The 19,904-nt window shown below is 37.8% G+C and overlaps 1 protein-coding gene across 4 annotated transcripts in view; it reads left to right on the forward strand.

Annotated features, from left to right (window-relative positions):
• Positions 1 to 14,700: 14,700 nt before the first annotated feature.
• The window catches only part of NAF1 (nuclear assembly factor 1 ribonucleoprotein), a 62,553-nt gene continuing 57,349 nt past the window's right edge, over positions 14,701 to 19,904 (forward strand). For 2 of the 4 annotated variants that reach the window (XM_070257357.1, XM_070257359.1), the window contains exons 1-2: positions 14,717 to 14,868; positions 15,907 to 15,993. The gene's annotated coding sequence lies outside the window, so the exon portion shown is untranslated. Of the gene's footprint in view, positions 14,869 to 15,906; positions 15,994 to 19,904 lie in introns of all 4 variants that reach the window. The other 2 variants (XM_001498445.7, XM_070257344.1) reach the window with 2 other exon arrangements.

Here is a 19,904-nt window from a genome sequence, read left to right on the forward strand (position 1 = left end):
ATAGTTCTCTTAGATAGCATGCAAATGAATCTTGGAAGTGATTTCTCCATGTGAGTATTGTGCAGCACTGACTAAGAACGATCTGGATCCTGGGTTCAAATTCTGTCTCTTACTATAGTGTAGCATGACTTAGGAAAAAGTTAAAAAAAAAAGTCCCTGTGTCTTTTCTTTCTCAACTTTAAAATGAGAGCAATATAAGTGCTTTCTTTTAAGGTAGTTGTGAGGAGTACATAAATTAATACATTTACAGTAGTCAACATATTTAAACTGTGCTTAGCCCAGAGTAATGTTAGCTATTCTTTTTTTTGTTTTTTTTTTGAGGAAGATTAGCCCTGAGCTAACTGCTGCCAATCCTCCTCTTTTTTCTGAGGAAGACTGCCCCTGAGCTAACATCCGTGCCCATCTTCCTCTACTTTCTCTGTGGGACGCCTGCCACAGGATGGCTTGCCAAGCAGTGCCATGTCCACACCCGGGATCCAAACCTGCGAACCCCAGGCTGCCGAAACCCGGGCTGCCGGGGAGCAGAACATGCACACTTAACCACTGTGCCACTGGGCCGACCCCTAATATTAGCTATTTTTTAAGGATACTTTTGTGTTTTCACTTCATACGAAATTTATAACATTAAAAAAAGGAGAGAAAAATCCCTGTCATTTAAAAGACAGTAAATATTCGTTATCCTTAAGGTCATTAGTGACAGCCTTAAGTGGCTAGTCAATGCAGATCTTTTCTTTTGGAGGAAACAAATATACGAATATTGCAATACACATTGATAACTGGTTATTTCAGTAGCAATGTTTTTCCATATGACAGGAGAAAAGAAATAAATTAACATTCTGTTGTAATTTATATAACCTGATTGACAAACCATAGACACAAGACATGTCCTGTAGCCATATTGTCTGGCATCTAGATGGTCTTGGGTTGGTTTAGGTTCCTTATGCTATCCTCTAAACACACTTAAATGGTGGAGTCATGAGGAACCCATGAATAAGCCCAAAACACTGACAATATTTCCCTAAAATGTTTCTCCAGATCACTAATAATGCTAGTTGTGCCAAATAAAGGATCTATAATAAAATAAGTTTTGAAAACACTGTATTCCCTCTTGATGACTCAACAATAAACATTCGTACGTTAAAGGCTCTAAGAAGTTCTCTAGCAAAGAAACGTATTTGACTTTATTTAAGCCAATGATTTCCAAATTTGCTCTTACAACTTTTTTTAAACATTGTACCCACAAACACTTTGAGAATCCAGTGTCCATTAAACACACTTGGGAAACCCTGGTTTGGCCTTTTAGGTAGTCCCAAATTATGTATAGTTTAATTAGTTAGAAAGAAAAATCCGTATCATGGTCAGTTAAAGATAATTTATGGGAAGGAATGTAAAGCTGTGATGTATTGTTTGCTAGCTACACAGATACACAAATATGCCCCTTTATGTTTCAATTTATGGTAAATACTTCCAAAGGAAAATCTCAAACTTCAAATTTTAAAAATTGCTACAATTACATACAGTTTTATCTAAACTCAATATTCTAGGCTAGGGCTAGCATTTAGGCTGACTGTAGGGGAAATAGTATATTCCAGGAGAAGCATATGCAGTTAGGAAAACAGACATATCCACTATGTCAAAAAAAAAAAAAAAAAGCAAATCAAGATAGATAGGGAAACTTCCCTTACATGATTCTTAATTATGGTTCTGAGAAATGATATGCAACCTGAACTCATTGCTGCACATTTTCATAGTTTGGAAGATTTCTCTAAAAATAAAGCTGCAAAGATTACGTGTATTTCACAGTAGGCTATGTTGTCATGGGTTACTCTATAATTATAGCACTTACAGATTTATTAAGAATTTGACATACCTTTCTCTCTATAATCTCTTTATACTGACACGTAATATAAAGTTTTTAATTCTTCAGTAGTAATAGAAGCTGGAAAAGTTAATTTTTTACAAAAAGGTAAACGAGAAGGCCGTTTATAAGAAAACCATTTGCCAGCTGTGAAAAAAGCATTTGTTTCCTGAAGGCAGATATGGTAAGGTCTCATGTGGAGTGCATTAAGTTTGAGATGTCTACTAATGATATGTGGCAAAGGCCACTAATTATCCGCTCTATATCCTTGTTTAAGACATTAATTGTCCATTAAATATTCTTGTTCCCATTCTTTAATGTGAGTTGTTGCTGGTAAATAGCTACCCAGTTAGGGATTTCATTTCCTGGCCCTGTTCATCTAAGTGAGGCCATGTCGTTGGTTCTGACCAAAGGAATGTGAGGTAGAATGCTTACATGTCACTTCCAGGCCAAGGAGTGAGTGTCTTTCTTTCTACAGACTCCCATGTGATCCGTCAGGCGACTCTTTGCCTTGTAAGTTGTGTGTAATCATTTGTGTCACAGACACCCGTGTTGCTTCCCAGTGTTTCTCACCTACAATTGTTTGTTGATCACTGTGTGTGTTAAAAGATAATTTTCAGAAAAAAGGTAAAATCATGACTCTCATATAGATATAAAAATGAAAACTTGTTAAAGATTTTGTTCTATACATTGAATGAGGGAATCGTGCAGATGTTATAACCAGTTCAAACGAAGAGTCAAAAAAAGCACAGATGTATATAAAGTAAAGAAAATGCTGAAATGAATTGCAAATGGAGGCAGAATTGTGTTTAAGGGAGAGGAAGGAGGCCTGGAAAGTCAACTAAGTCTCTTGCAGACAGGACAGGATTCATGTTGGTCAGTTACTACAATTTAAGAATTATACAATAACGCAAAGACAATGAACGGCTAGAATCAGGTAGCCTGGAAGATAACCTATATATAGGTGGCATACAGTTTTCCAGTGACACACCAGTTGTTTCCTATGTGTGGAAGATGAATCAGAAGCCAAAGTGAAGTTTAATGCTCTTATTTAAGCCAAGTAACAATAGCTTACACTGATATGTTTTTTAAAAAATTAACATTAACTTGTCTTTATTTTAAATGTACTGTATTATCTTATTATTAGATGCATTAATAAAGTAACACATCTATTCCAACATTACAAGTTTTTTCGAGTATTTTAATAACAGTATTTCTATCTAGTTTATTTTCTTTTTGATCTTCGGTATTTTCCTTTACATATTTAAATATATCATTCTGAGAAAAAGTCAGTAGGATTCCATAGACTGCCAAAGGAGTCCATGGGGAAGAAAAGGGAAGAATCTTCGTTCTAGGAGAAAATAATTAAAAAGGCATGTTAGTTATGTGGGTTGGTTGTTATTGGCTGTGTTTAGCATGGTATTAAATGAAAGGGATAAGCTTAGACAGGAATTAGCTAATTTGCAAGCAAAATTGAAAGCGAATAAGAGTTCAGAGATTTAGGACCTTTCAAAGTTGAAAAAAAACTGCTGCAGACACTAGTCTTATGACTGAAGCTTGAGCAATGGAGATGCATTAAAGATATAGATTTATGATATGAACATATTATTTCAGATTGCCTCAAAGTAGTCACTATCATGTTAAAAGAGAGAAACATTAGATAAGGAAAAAAAATAAAACTGATCTGAGAACTATTTTCTAAAAAAGAAATTTTAATATTGTTATGGTACATGGAACTGGAGCCAAATAGCTCAGAAGCCTACAAAATTTTGAAAACTGTATTGCTAAAGAAACCGGCAGACTACTTTTGACTCATTGAACCTTCAAACAACCACTGGGCTCCCAAACTTGCATAAACAGGAAGATAGTTGCAAAAGAAGTACACCACCAAGAAGGGCACATATCACCAAATCCACTTCAGGTGAGGCCATCAAGATAATGGACACGACAGAACATCTCAGAAGATAGTTCTGGTCCATGTTGATAGGGGCCATGGAGGACAATGAACAAAAGAGCTCCTCCCAGGAAACAGAATCAGGGTCTAAATAAGTAACTTCTCCCCTTACCTCTTGCCTGGGTAAAGGCACACACAGCACCTGCCTTCGGGTTTTCATCATTACCATGGACTGGTGATTGCTATGTCTCCCATGCTTACTGTGATATTGTGATATAACAAGAATTACATATTTTGGTCTTCATCCCCAGATCCTGGCCAAAACTCCTAAAACCCTTTTAATTTCCTGAGTGATGGGGGTGATAGGAACATCTTACACAGAGCTCCTAAATCCTCTGGAAAATCCTGGGTAACAGAATCATGCTTTGTTCTATTGAGGTGACTCTTGGTGAGCTCCTGGATATGGGCCAGTCACCGGAAAGATGAAGCATGATTAGAAGCTTGGAACTTTCAGCCCCATCCCCTATCCTCCAGGGAGGGGGAGAGCAGCTAGAGATTAAGTTAATAATTGACCATACCTACGTGATGAAGCCTCCATAAAAATCGCTAAAAATGTGGTGAACATATTCATTAGCCAGGAGGCAGACGTATCCCAACTCCAAGGGGAGAGAAGCTCCTGCTCTAAGGGCCCTTCTAGACCTCACTCTATGTGTCTCTTCATCTGGCTGTTCATCTGTATCCTTTATTATATAATAAACTGATAAATGTTAATAAATGTTCTCTTGAATTCCGTAAGCTATTCCAGCAAATAATTGAAGTAGAGGGGGTCATGGGAACCCCAATTTATAGCCAGTCATCAGAAGTACAGGTAACAACCTAGGACTTGCAATTGGTTTCTAAAGTGCAGGCAGTCTTGTGGTACTGAGCCCTTAACTTGTGGGATCTGATGCTGTCTCCAGATAGATAGTATCAGAACTGAACTGAACTGATCTGTAGGATGCCTAGCTGGTGTTGGAGAATTGGTCAATGCGGGGAAAGAAAATTTGGTGGCCAGAAATGGAGTGATGCATGAATAGAGGAAGAAACAGCATTTTTTTAGTTCGTGAAGAGAAGTTTTCCCAGGTACTTCCCTTTTCAGAATCAGAGATTTTATCACACTTTTTTGGTCTCTGCTCTACCACTGTGTATTGGACATTGTCAGGGTAGAGGATTGAGTAGACAGAAAAGTTTTCTATTATATCATTTGTTGCCAGAGTACAAGGAACCATATCCACCCTGCTAGAGAGAATCATTCATCACCCAGAGCTCCTGAACTCTTAGCTGGGTGTGGTAGCTGGACGAAACTTTTGGTTTCATCCCTCAAAGAGGGGATGCTTGTATTTTGTGTAGGAGAATAAGGATGCTTATTTGGTGGCAACAAAAAAGGGCAGAATGTGGCAGAGATGGCTAGCTGTACATCAAAATTCATACTCCCCTTAGTATAGTATAATTGCTGCTGATGAGCAGCTTTTCAGCCAGAGATAATATTTCCCAGCTCGTATTGCATCTGTGAGGGGCCATATGATTAGTTCTCACCAATGGAACAAAGGACAACATGTTGTGTCATCCCAGACAGAGGAGACCAAGATATGCATATGCTTTATCTATTCTCTCTCTCCTATCAACTGAGTACCCTCAGGCCCTAGGTAAGGGTGAAAATATAAGGAAGGAGTCTGGGACCTACCTCACCACCATGGGGAAAGATGCCTTTGGAACCCCTGAAATTGCAATGTTTGTGTGAATGAGAAATAAATTTTTATTATTACATTAAGCTACTGAAATTTGGAAAATTTGTTTAAGCAGCTAGTGTTACCCCAACTAGTACATTATACAAGTGGAGATTCCAGGTATGTAGTTAGGTGGTAGTTAGGTATGAGTCAAGAGCTCAAAGGAGAGGTCGAGAAAGAGATCTAAATGTAGAAGTTAACATTATATGTTAATTTTTTTTTTTTAGGAAGATTGGCTCTGAGCTAACATCTGTTGGCAATCTTCCTCTTTTTTTTCCCTCCCCAAAGCCCCAGTACATAGTTGCATATCCTAGTTGTAAGTCATTCTAGTTCTTCTATGTGGGATGCCACCACAGCATGGCTTGATGAGCAGTGTGTAGGTCCATGTTCAGGATCTGAAACAGCAAACTCTGGGCCGCCAAAGTGGAGCACATGAACTTCAGCACTATGCAACAGGGCTGGCCCCTGTTAATATGTTTATAAAAACATGAAGCTAGACATCACTCAAGGAGACGGACATCTAGAGATGAGAACCAGGATCAAGGTTCAGCTTGGAGAACTCCAATACTAGAGGTTAGTTAGAGAAGTCAAAATCTGCAAAGGATCCTGAGACTGCTTGTAAAGTAGAAAACAAGAGAATTACATCCTAGAAGCAGACAATACATTATTTCTTTCTTTTTTTTTTTTGAAAATTTGGGTGACTTTATTCTGAGCTGAAATCTGAGGACCATGACCCGGGGCCTTTCTTCCCAAAGGAAGAATAATACATTATTTCAAGGAGCATAGAGTGGTCAATGATGCTCAGTACTGCTGAGAGCCCAATCAAGAGAAGACTAATGAATAGTCCATTGAATTTACTAACTTGAAAACTGTTTGACACCTTTACGAAAACAATGTAAGTAAATTTGATGGGAACATAAGCTTGATTTGAGTAGGTTCAAGAATAAATAAGAAGGGGGAAAATCAAAGATAAAGTCAAGGGCGCACACAGACAGAATGGAAAGCAAAGAAGGATGTGGAGTGAAGGGAAGATAAATACTGAGGTAGCACAATGTGCTAGAGAGAACAGCCAGGACCCAAATGATAAGAAATTGCTGCAGGAGAAAGAGGGAAAGGAAAGGGAGACAGAATACAGAGCATCATGGTAGGGTGGACCTTTTTTGGGGAGCAGAAACGCTTATCCCTTTGTGGCAAGAAGGAAGACATAGACAATGTGAATACGGATGCATGTGGCTTTATTGATGTATTAATTATGTCTGGTTTTGAGTATTTTTACAATAAAGTGGGAAGTGAGGCCATCAATAAAGGGAGTGAAGAAAGGGGTATTAGAAATCTGAAGAGAGAAGGTATGAAATAGTTATCTTAGAAAGGATAAAAGTGAAACTTCTAGCCAAACATAATAGGATTTCTGGGCGCTTTTGAGTACCAGTTTGAGGGCTTTGTTCATGATTTTTATAGCACATTCAATCACAAGTTATGTGAGTATATATTTTTTCTTCTGTAATGAGCGAAGGTAGATGGCAGATTTAGCAAAGGATGGGCTTTTTTTTTTTTTAGGAAGATTAGCCCTGAGCTAACATCTGCTGCCAATCCTCCTCTTTTTGCTGAGGAACGCTGGCCCTGAGCTAACATTCGTGCCCATCTTCCTCTACTCTATATGTGGGACGCCTGCCACAGCATGGCTTGCCAAGCGGTGTCATGTCTGCACCCGGGATTCAGGCCAGCCAAGCCTGGGCTGCTGAAGCAGAACTGTGCACTTAACTGCTGCACCACTGGGCTGTCCACGGACGGGATTTTTTTCTAGTGTATATAACAGAGGGAGAGCAAAAGATTTTGGGAGTTTTGCATGAAAGTTATCTGATGATCACTGACCACAAGTAAAGAGGAAATTGAAAAAAGGAGGGAGTAGTGATATTGAAAAGGTACACAGGCTGAGATCAAAGAATTGGAGCAGATTGGAACATTGGAGTAATTGAACTGCTAAGAGCTACCAGACCTAGGTGGACAGGTCGGAGGGTGAGATACTTGAGATAGACATTTCTGTAAGCATGCAGTTACTGGTGGTGATAGGGTCTAGGGTAAGGAGGGATGACAGGAATGGCTGGTAAAGATGAGGGCAGGGGAAGAAAATTGAAGATAATGAGATCAAAGAACTGAGAGGTCAATACATCTACCCTGAGAATGATCAATACAAAAGATAAGGATTTCAAGCCTTCTCTGAATGATGGAGAATGACCCAGAAAATGGGCTTTATGATAGAAATGAAGAAAGTTGGTGGGTGGTATATTCAAGTGAACAAGATTCAAAGAAGCTATGGTTTTTGAAGAAGGAAGGTAGCAGTAAGAAGAAAGTTCACTCACCGCCATATCCTGACCTTAAGGCACCAGTGAGAATGATGTATGCTTTGCACTTTGAGTTTCGTTCTTCATAAATTTGGAGTTCAAAACTGAACAGGGTGGGATAAAATTTGAATATTGACCAAATAATTTTCCTCCGAAAATTCCTTATAATGTTCCCTGTGGACCTTTCCACAGTCCAGGTTGCTTGAGGATTGCATTTTACCTCATAAAATGGACGCGCTATAGAAACAGAGGACAGGAAAGCAATTCTTGGAGTTTTACAAATCTACGTATGTAAGTTATCTCAAAAGAAAAGACATTAATTTACAAAAACTGAGCATCTCAGAACAACCACGACAAAAAGATTTGGGAAATTGTATGTTAGTGCAAAAGACTCATTTCTGCCTAAGACTTGGTAAAGATTTTCGTAAGGAGAGACTTTTACTTCTACCAATAGTCTGTGTTCAGAGCAACGTTCCCAGTACAGCACGTATGAAATGCTGGATATAGTTTTAAGACATTCTTTTTAGAGCAAAAAATTAGGAAAAATCCTCATAGAATAAAAACAATAACAAAGCAAATTCCATTTGAACACAGGAGAGTTAAAGCTGGCAATTGCCCAGAGCTATTTGCTTTCTTTTTTCCTCTTGTCTTCTTTTCTCTCTTCTCTTCTTTCTTCCCCTTCCTTCCTTCCTTCCTTCCCTCCTCTCTCTAGTTCTCTGTCTTTCCTTCCTCCCTCCCTCCCTCTTCCCTTCCTTCCTTCCTTCTTCCTTCCTTCTTTTCTTCCTTCCTTTCTTTCTTTCTCTTTCCAAGTCTTCCAGTTTCTTTTTTACTTTACCTTCTCTTCAGGTAGTTTTGTCACTTTTCAGCATCAGTAATGTTTTGCCATTCCAGGTCAACCAAAGCCATTAAAACTGTCATTGAGTCTGTTTTATTCTTTCCCAATTTCTGGAAAAGTAATGCCATTTTCAGTATTGTCATAATCTTTTTTTTTCAGTTCTTCTTCTTTCATTTCTTTTAAAGTGCCTCCTATGAATTCCCTTTTCTGAAGATATTAGGCAATGATGAAACTCCCACCAGCAATAATAGCTGCTCCAATATTCTGCCATATTATCCTATAATTTTGGTTTTGCTACATATATTCAATGGCTTACATGTGTTTGTTTTATTCGTACTCTTTTGGATATGTATCTTGCTCTTATTTATCTTTCACTTGGGTGTTTCTTGTACAGAGGATTTACCTTTTTTGTGATTTATATTTGGCAAGCAGATAGTATGATGCATTATTTTTGTGGGAATGCGTTCTTGGAAGCACCTTTACTTTATTTTCTGTGCAATATTTCCAATACAATGGAAACATGCTATTTTTCTCTAATACTAACAATAATAAAATGATGAAAGCATTATTCTTACATCTACATTATGAATTTCTGCTATTCTAATACCTATTATATGAGTCAATTTCAAAATAGTATAATTTCAGACTATAATTGCAAGCATGCTAAAGCCCAAGAACATATTCCCACATTTAATGGAACCTCATTGAAATTGCCTACTGAAATAGATGCTTATTGCATCTGAAGAGCACTACAGAAGTCCCTCTTGTGGGGTGGAGGAAGGGAGGAGTCAAATATCTTATATGAATTTTTTTCAAGTTCTAAAATATATGGTAGATGATTGCAAGCTAATTTTATAAAGAAAGGACCCAGATGCTTTTCAGATTTCATTTAAAGATTCATAAAAAACAAACTAAGAAGGTATAGAAGCTCAAGGATGATGCTTTTTGCTGCATGAGCAGAAAGCACAAGAAAAAATGATGGGTGCCTTAAAAGTGTTCTCTTGCTATGCACTGAGATTGACTAAACTATTCTTCAGCAAATGTTTATTCCTTAACCCCATACCTCCTGAGGAGGAGGCCACCTCCCTGTGCTTTTGATGTTGGCCTTCTCCATGTGACTTGTTTTGATCAATGGAATGTGGTTGGAAGTGAGAGTGTACAAGTTCAAGTCCAGATCTTAAATGTCATTGTCTGTTCACACTTATTCAGTAGGTGATTCTGACCTCTCCCAAAGTAGCCACTGCTCCTACTACCTGGGCCCCAGAATAAACACCCCTAGAGTGGAGCCACATCTGAAGCAGAGGCTTAGAAGCTGATCAACATGGTCTGAGTATGAGAATAAGTACTATTGTTATATGATAGAGCAACAGTGAGGATATTTTATGTGTAGACAAGACTGGCTAATACAGACATCCGAGGGCTACAGGAATTAATCAGAATGCTCAGTGTTTACTCACTACACCCCTGAGCCTTGGACTCTTTTCCAGCTATAATTTAGGTGCCTCCAATACTGGGAATGAATAGATGCTAATTTTCTCTCAAGACTTACCATGTCTCGTTAAAAGCTGCCCACCCACTGTTTCCCCAATCCTGGCCTCAGACCCCTGATTGTTCATTTACATCCTGCCTCTTTTAAAGTATGATTTTATATTTGTTAAAAGTTCTCTATTTCTGAGGATATTTGTATCTTAGTGAAAGAATCCTGCTGAGATAACTTAATGTAAATCATATGTATTTTGAGCAACTGACTGAACTAAATGAGAGAAAGGGAATACAAGGTAAACAGCATAAGTGCTTAACAAAATAGCAAAGTGATAGCCTTAAACCGAAACATATCAGTTATTAATGTAAAGAAAAATGAACTAATTTCTCCAATTAAAAGGCAAAGATTGGGGGCCAGCCCCATGGCTGAGTGGTTAAGTTTGCATGCTCTGCTTCGGTGGCCCAGGGTTTCACCGGTTCAGATCTTGGGCACGGACATGGCACCACTCGTCAGGCCATGCTGAGGCGGTGTCCCACATGCCACAACTAGAAGGACACACAACTGAAAGTAGACAACTATGTACTGGGGGGACTTGGGGAGAAAAAGCAGAAAAAAAAAAAAAGATTGGCAACAGTTGTTAGCTCAGGTATCAATCTTTAAAAAAAAAAAAGGCAAAGATTATCATATTGGACAACAACAACAAGGCCAACTATACACTACTTACAAGAGATTCACATAAAATATGATACTGAAAGGTAAAGAAAAAAAGAATTGAGAAAGATGTCTCATACAAACATTACCTAAAAGAAAGTTTTTGTAGCTATAGTAAAATCAAACTAGTAGAATTTCCGGCAAAAAAACCCCTCAAAATATTAGTACAAATAAGGAGGAATATATATATATATTCTTATAAAGCTAGAGTAATTAACACAATGTTGTATTTTTGCAACAATACACGTGTAGACAATGGAACAGAATAGAGATTACAGGAAGAAATCCATACATATATGACCACCTGATTTATAATTTAAGTGGGACTCCTGAGAAAGAAAATATGATAATAGACGCTTTGACCAATCATAGATAAAGAAATTTAACTATATGATAAAACCAAATATTAATTTTCTAGTAACATAAGTAAATAACTTACAAAAGAAAGATAAGCAGTTTGAAGTCTTACTATATGGTTTCTAAACCTAATCAAAAAAATAAAAAATATTTCTCTAAAATGACTCGAATTAAAACCATTTTCCCCCCTAATATCCTTAGTTATCTTAGCAGGTAGGAGTTACTCAGCTGGGTTTCAGGGAGAAGGTGATGGCTGGAGATCCTTCCAGGTGGTCAATCCAGTATTAGAGGTCTGGTAGCAAGAAGAGGATCATGAGGCTGAGGTTCAGGGATAAGACATAGGATTCAGGAAGGACCAACATATACAGTTGTGTAGTTTGTGGACAGCCCAAAGGTATCTAGCAAGGGAGTCCATAAGGGCTAACTACCAATCCTGTGAGTCTTAAGTTCTAGCTGTTTCTTTCCAGACAAGACACCTTTTTCTCATTCACAGAAATATTGTATAGACTATCAGTAGTTCTGCAATCAGGGCAATTAGTAACAACAAGACATGGCTCCAGTTCTGGTGGACGTATGGGGTAGAGCTTTGGTCTTGATTTTCAGAACAAGGCAAAGGCCAGGTTATTAAATTTAGGATATGAAGTCAGAAGAAAAGAAGCAGCAGGGTTGACCTGGTTTTTAATCCCTTGGGCTCTGATATCTCCCTTGTTAATTACTTTTGACTGTAGACAGATTTGATCTCAAGTCCCAGGGCAAGGTCAAGACTGCAGATGGGAGTCAAATGGCTCCAATACAGGTATAAATGAATAGGGGGAGTAGGTAATGAAGAAAGTCATTATGTCAGCCTTCTAGTTTGTCTCCACTCCAAAACCACAGACTAAATGAACAACAAAACATTTTGCCCCTTGCCTGTTAAAGCAGATAATGACTGATTTCCTAAATCTGGTGTGGCCTACATCAAATCCATCTTCCGAATCAGTGGCATACCACATCAACCTAAAGCACATCACACCTTTGCTGAAAACTTTTTGCTGTTCCCCATTGTGTATAGAATAAATATTAAGGCGGCTTACAAATACATCCATGATATGATGCATGCCTATTTCTTAAACCCTAATTCATTTAGGTCTTCACATCTCAAGTTATACTCTATAACCTCAAACCAATTTTTCCCAGAATTTTCTAAGCAGCCCTATTTTCCTAGAACATCAAACCTTCTTCTCACTTGCTCAGGTAGCACCATCTCTAGCAAATCTTACCGGATGTCCCTTCCTTCTGTGTTCTCATATTACCCATACATATCTTCATCACTGCTTTCATATTTACTCATTCATTCATAAAGTACATCTATAGTGTTCACTGTGTCATAGTCACTACACTCAAAGCTGGAAATAACAAAAAAGAAAGACAACAGACAAAGATAAAATAGGCAAGGTCATTCCCTATGGCTCCTCTTAGTCCAGTGGGAAAAACAGACAATGAAATTACACTCCTGTGTGATGACTGCTACACCAGCACAAGGTTTTATCGTTGTTCAATTTTCTTTTTCTTGCAAGTCCTATGACTGCATTTTACTAACTTCTCTCTCTCTAATACCTAGCATACTGTAAGTAAGCACACTGTAATTGATAAATGCCTGTTGAATGATTTTCTTTTCCAACCATTCCTAAATTTAACTACTCTGCCCACATTTCAGTGCTTCTATGATATCCTCCCTAAGAAGTCCTCTTGTTTCTGGTCTGACCAGTCTTCTAACTGCCTGCTCACTCACTTTCCATTGATCATGTTTTCTCCTGTGCACAAACCTCCAATGGCTTTCATTCATGTTAGAGTAAAATATAAACGTCTTAGATTGGCTTAAAAAGCTCTATTTTCTGGATCATGATGGTCTCATAACCTCATTTCCCTCCACTGTCCTCCTTTCCTCTAACCACACTCAACGTCATCAATTCCTCAAACACGCTAAGCTCATTCCCACTTCAGGGTCTTTGCTGTTTGCCCTCTGCCTGGAACACTTGAAGCCTGAGGGCTAGAATCATCTGAAGACTTGCTCACTCAAATATGGGGCAGGTGATGCTGAAACACTTACACATGGTAAGACCTTTCTTCATGGCTTGGGCTTCCTCCCAAAATAGCAGCTGGGTTCCAAGGACATGGGTCTGAAGAGAGAGATACCCAAGCAGAAACTCTTTGTAGCCTAGCCTCAAAGTCATGTAGTGCCAGTTTTGTTTCTTTCTATTTGTTGCGGTAGTTACAAAGCCATGTCCAATTTGAAGGGGGTGGGAATTAGATGCCACCTCTTCACTGGAGAGTGGCAAGGTTCTGGAAGAGCATGTGGGACTGGAAATATTGCTGTGTTATTTGGAAAAAAATACAGTCTGCCACAGAAAGTCTCACTGAAAACATTCTATTTGAACAAAGAACTGACATGACATTTGAAGAACAAAAGAAAGCACTTTCCAGACAGGAAGAGCAACGGAAGCGCTCTTTAGACAGGAGCATGGCTGACACATTCAAGGAAGAGCAAAGGCACCACTGTGATAGAGCACCATGTCGCTGTTCCCTCTGAAGCCCCTGTCACCTCGCTGCCTGAGCTGTTCACAAAACACACCTGCCTTTGTCCTCTCTCCAGGCTTAGGGAAAGCTTTTCCAGCCCCAGCGACTTCCTCCTTCTGGCTACTTGAAGCGATTTATGTCTTAGAGTGGCGACTAGGAATAACTGTGATTTTACTTCAGAGAGTTAATATTCTACCTGTGTGCGAACACATGCCTCTATTTAAAACTTTAAGTTAAATAAGCTTAAATCAACTTATGACATGACTTGTATGCACACAAGCAGTGCAATTTAATGTGAAATAGAGATTTTTGTCAGTTTAGTTTCTATATCATGTCTTTTTAAAATGTAGTCAGTAAATTTTAATCAAGCATGTCTGGTATTGTTTTTAAAGTCACAGAGCAAATCCATTGTCAAACTTTGAAAATGCACCTAAACAGATTGGTAATTCACTCTTTCTTGTTGAATAAAGTGTATTTGTGCATGGAAAATTTTTGCTGTTTCTCATATCAAGTTCCATTGGTGGAAGCAGGTATTGCTCATTACAATGAAATTGGCCAGATCAAGTTAAAAATCTGTTAATTTAATTTTGTTTAGATACAAATTAGCAAAATTTCTCAATCTTTTGTTCATATGAATCTAATATAATTACTTTTTGGAACTATTAGCATTTTAAATATATTTCAAGTATCATTTTCTGAGTAATACTGTTACTGAGAGTCTAAATGTAATAAATAGGTTTTCTCAGGAAAAACATCTATTAATACAATGCCAAGCGATTTTTATGTTTTGTGCATTCAGAAAGAAAATCGTATGTTTCTGAAAGTAGAATGATCTCATAAATGTAACCATGAATCAGACAAAGCATGTGAGATATCCAAAATTCTACTGTTACTAGGTAACATTTTAAATATCCAGAAGAGTTTAGTAGCCTTGAAAAATATGCACAGGATATTTTAGCCCCGGAAGGGAAACTTTGCATATCTTAAAAGTCAAACAAAAGTACAATTCTCGTAAATGTCTGCCTGGAAGAGACTTCAAGACACCTGTGAGTGGAAGGAAAGTCAGGTAAGCTGAGCTGTGAGACCTACCTCTACATGCATTTTACAGTTGGTGACCTAGTGACCACAAATGGAGGCTCAGATGACAAGGACACCAAGGTTTCTGAGTGTCTTCAGATCCAGATCTCCTGTCCTGCTCAAATCTGGGATCTTAAGTAACCTCAGATCTCTGGCGGTCCAATTTAAAATGGCTTCAGGCCCCTTTCCAAGTGTATTTTTTCCCATGGTATGTATCACCTTTTTTCCCCTCAATTTTTTTATTGTGGCAAAATACACAAAACATAAAATTTATTACCTTAACCACTTTTAAGTGCACAGTTCAGTGGTATTAAGATATTGTTGTGCAATGATCACCACCACCCATCTCCAGAGCTCTTTTCATCTTGCAAAACTGAAACTCTATACCCACTAAACAACAGCTCCCCATTTCCCCATCCTCCCAGCCCCTTGCAAACACTATTCCACTTTCTGTCTCTATGACTTTGCCTGCTCTAAGTACCTCATATAAGTGGAATCATACAGTATTTGTTTTTTTTGTGCCTGGCTTATTTCACTTAGCATAATGTCCTCAAGATCCATCCATGTTGTAAGCATATATCAGAATTTCCTTCATTTTTAAGGCTAAATAACATTCCATGGTATGTATACATGACATTCTGCTTATCCATTCATCCTTCCATGGACACTTAGGTTGCTTCCATGTTTTAGCAATTGTGAATAATTCTACCATGACCATTGGTGTGCACCCATCTCTTCAAGACCCTGCTTTCAATTCTTCTGAAATATACATGCCCATAAGTGAAACTGCTGCATCACATAGTGATTCTGTTTTTAAGTTTTTGAGGAACCGTCATACTGTTTTCCACAGAGTCTGTACAATTTTACATTTGCAGCAGCAGTGCACAAGGGTTCCAATTTCTTCACATGCTCACCAAAATTTTCTGGGATTTTTTTGATGGTAGCCTAATGGGTGTTGTATCACTTTTTAACATACTGTAAATTGCATGATAAATTTATTTTGTTTATTATTTCCCTCTCCCTTAAGAAGTTAAACTCGATGAATGCAGTCTTGTTTTCTCCCTGCTTTGCTCATGGTGCTGTCCACCGTGCCTAGAACAGTGCCTGGCACATGGTAGGTGTTAAAGAAATAATTGTTGAATGAATGAACAAATAAACGAGTGAGTGAGTTGAGTTTGATTTTATTTTCTTATAAGTATGCATCTTTTAACCAGAGGAGTATGATAGATTAAGAATTTAGAGATGTAGAAGCAGAATACTAAAATTAACATTTTTGCATTTAGAAGAAAATTACACATTAAAACCTTATATAATAATAATTTTAATCAGAATTTAGTTTATTAGCATGAAAGTCTTGTTACTTCACTTCATTATGTAAAATTGGATAATTTATTTAGAATGGTGGTTTTTAAGTGGAAACATTACTAAGAGTATGCATAGTGTTAGGATATCTGACAGAACTTTATCAGGTTTACCACGTTTAACTATCTAATTTACTAGATGTATAAGAGTTATTTAGGTAATCAGGCAGGATCTATTTTCAGACAACTGAAGTACTTAAGAAGGAAATAAAGTACATTAAATTCATAAATGCAACTTGAAATGTTGAAGGGGTGTAACTGTTGAAGAAGTTCCAAATGGTATTCAAAGATGTCTTAAAATTGATTATTAAAATTTACCAGTCTTACAAGTGAATAATAAGATTATGAGATGAATTTAAGAAAGTATCAAGTTCGGGAACTGGCCCCATGGCCGGGCGGTTAAGTTTGTGCACTCAGCTTTGGTGGCCTAGGGTTTCACGGGTTCGAATCCTGGGTATGGACATGGTACCGCTCATCAGGCCATGCTGAGGCTGCATCCCACATGCCACAACTAGAAGGACCCACAACTAAAAGACACGCAACTATGTACTGGGGGCATTTGGGGAGAAAAAAAGCAGAAAAAAAAAGAGAAAGTATCAAGGTTTTAAAATTGCAAATTTAATAGATTGAGTATACACGAGATAAACTTCTGAAGTTTCTTTTCTGCTCATAAAACTATCTGAGCGGTCAGCCCTGTGGCCAAGTGGTTAAGTTCACACACTCTGCTTCAGTGGCCCAGGGTTTGGCAGGTTTGGATCCTAGGCGTGGACCTAGCATGACTCATCAAGCCATACTGAGGCAGCATCTCACATAACAGAACCAGAAGGACTTACAACTGGAATATACAGCTATGTACTGGGGGGCTTTGGGGAGAAGAAGAAAAAGAAAAAAATTGGCGACAGATTTAACTCAGGTGCCAATCATAATTTTAAAAAAAACTATCTGTGAGGACACCAAAAGAACTCACATCAACAATGCCAAATATAGTACTTTTAATGATGCTTTTCAAGCAAAAGTATGACTTTTTGCATTAAATGCTGTATGTTCAGGGAATACCCAATTGGAGGATTTCTTGTTTGGGATCGAATCACCATCTGTCATAATAAAAAGAGGATTATGTATAATACTATCTATTTATCTGCTCTAGTTCAAACAGATCATAGTATTGTTATTGAAAACAAGAAAACCTGCTTTAGAACAAACCGACTACATTTAAATAAACTGAAACCATCAGCCACTCTATCATCTATCAAACATGCACATTCTTCTTTAATCATCCATTATTATTTTTATCACTTTAAAGACAGTTTTGAAGATTAGGTAGAATGTGATAAATAAAAGATTGGCATAGAAATAATACCATGTTGATTAGTGAATAGCTTTACCATGTTGAAGAAAGCTATAGTTATGTCATCAAATGCTTCCCAAATTTCTACTTTTCCTAATTTAGTGATATTTAGTGCATCTTCACATTTTCCATACATAGACTATAGGAAGATAAAAACTGCAGTAGCCTACTATAATTCCAGAGAAAGAATAAATTATTATGAAAATATTATAAACTTGATTTGGCACAGATTTAAGCCATACAAACCTTTGGGAAATATTTTAAGCCCTCAAGGCAAATAATTGCCTAAAGCACAGGCAATCTAATTTTTTTTTAAATCTGAGTTCCTGCATTACTTGTGTCGACTGAAATGAAGAGTTCAGGTAAAGGTTAATTAAAGGAGTCGATTTGACAATCAAGATGAGGAATTTGCATCCCAGGAAACAGTCCAGCAGAGTATTCTGAGGAACTGCTCCGAGGTGAGTGAGTTTAAGCACGGCTGAAAGCTCCTTCACAAAACAGTGCATGTGCAGGGGGGAGGAAAAAAAGCTTACAACTAGATTTCATATATGTCAAAAAGGGATAGAGTACACCTGGCTTTTCTCTAGATTACACATTAAAGGTAACATAAACAAGAATTCCTTGGTTATACATCAAACAAGTTCAGAGATGCTGATGTTATCTATGTGTGGAGGGAGGCAAGGACTAGAGCTGTTCTTTATTCCCTTGATCGCTAAGAAATGCAGCTGTGGATGTAGGAGTGAGGTCCCCTTTATATCTTCCTACTGCTGATTTTTCCAGCTGGCATCTTCAGCCTTGAGACGAGGGGTTTGCAAGGTCAGTCTGACGCAGCTGAAGGTGGCCTGCGTGGCTGCGTCACAGTACAGCATGGATTTTATTGTACTGACTTTAAGCCTGTGCAGTGTGCTTGCTAGATTCACCTGTCAGACCAGGGAGAGGGGTCCCCCAAATCTGTCCACACTTGTACATTGTTCTTTTTAGTATTTTCCTCCAATTAAAAACTTCCCAGAATTTCAGAGGTGATTCCTTTGCCTTACCTGATGTTGGTAAGAACATAGAATATTGTGCTCAGTCTGAGGCTTTTTATTTTCAGGAGAACATTGAAAATCTAGAGAATGCTTTCTGTTTTCATTCATTTGTTCATTCATTCATTCACTCATGCCTTTATCAAATACTTATTGAGCATTTGCGTGGTCCAGGAAGCATAAAAGGCACTATTTAAGGTGGGAGAACATCCTTTTTAGGAATTTGAAATCTATTTAAGGCAACTTTGGAAAGCTTGCTCATTTTCCCCTGGGATGACCTTTAAAATATGTAAAATTATTAAGGCTATAATCAAAGTTTGTATAATCATGAAACTGAACGAACTAGCTGTGGGGTGTCCAAGAGAAAGCTGTCACCTACAGAGCCTGCTTAACCAGAGAATTCCCAGACAACTGTATGGAACTCCACAGGCCAGTTTGCAATTGTCGTACGTCATGAAATTTTGTTGCCTTAACCAGAACTGGTGTTTGCAGGGAAAATTACAAAAAGAAACTTTGTACATTTTACACCCACTAGAAATTTTTGGTGAAATTTTAAAGAATATGTTATAAAAACTAGCTTATTTAGATCCCTAGTAGTCTGCCAAAAAGGATTTACCATTTCTGGACCAGACCTTATTTGATACTTGAATTATTAGGGGACTAAAATTTCAGATCACTAAGATACAGAGACCAAACAAATGTTTTTACTTTCTATGCTCCTATTGAAAAAATGACAAGTATTTTCAGGAATTCTAATCCTAAGTAAGAACTAGAAGTTCTGGATAAAAATAAAATAAAACAAAATAAAATCTATTTGGAGGCCCAGGAAGTCTGCCAAACAGTAAAGATTTATAAGACCAAGATCCCAGAGAGAATGGAAGCTCAGAGAGGTAAATCCAGGTTGCCAATTCCAAAGGTAACTGCTGAGGCTGCAAAGCTAAGCAGAGACTTTGATAGATTCGAGAAGTTCCAGTGACAAAAAGCTGGGTTTTAAGGACTACAAAGAAGGAGGAAGCCTAGTAAATATTACAGGTTTTACCCTGGGACCCTAGAGGGCCCCATCTTAGGAATCAAGGGTGAGCCAGAATTAAGGCTCAAATTAGAATCATTTCAATCCCTGATTAGATTAAGATGACCTGAGATTCCTAGCCCCTCAACCAAAAGTAAATTCTCTAGGGGGAAATATCATCTAGAGATTCAGGTTATGTGTAATTTTCCATATATAATATCTGATATTAAAAGAAAAATCACCAGGCATAACAAAGTGAAAAGAGAATGAATGAATTGGAGT

The sequence above is a fragment of the Equus caballus genome, chromosome 2, assembly GCF_041296265.1.
Source record: "Equus caballus isolate H_3958 breed thoroughbred chromosome 2, TB-T2T, whole genome shotgun sequence".
NCBI classification, from domain to species: Eukaryota; Metazoa; Chordata; class Mammalia; order Perissodactyla; family Equidae; genus Equus; species Equus caballus.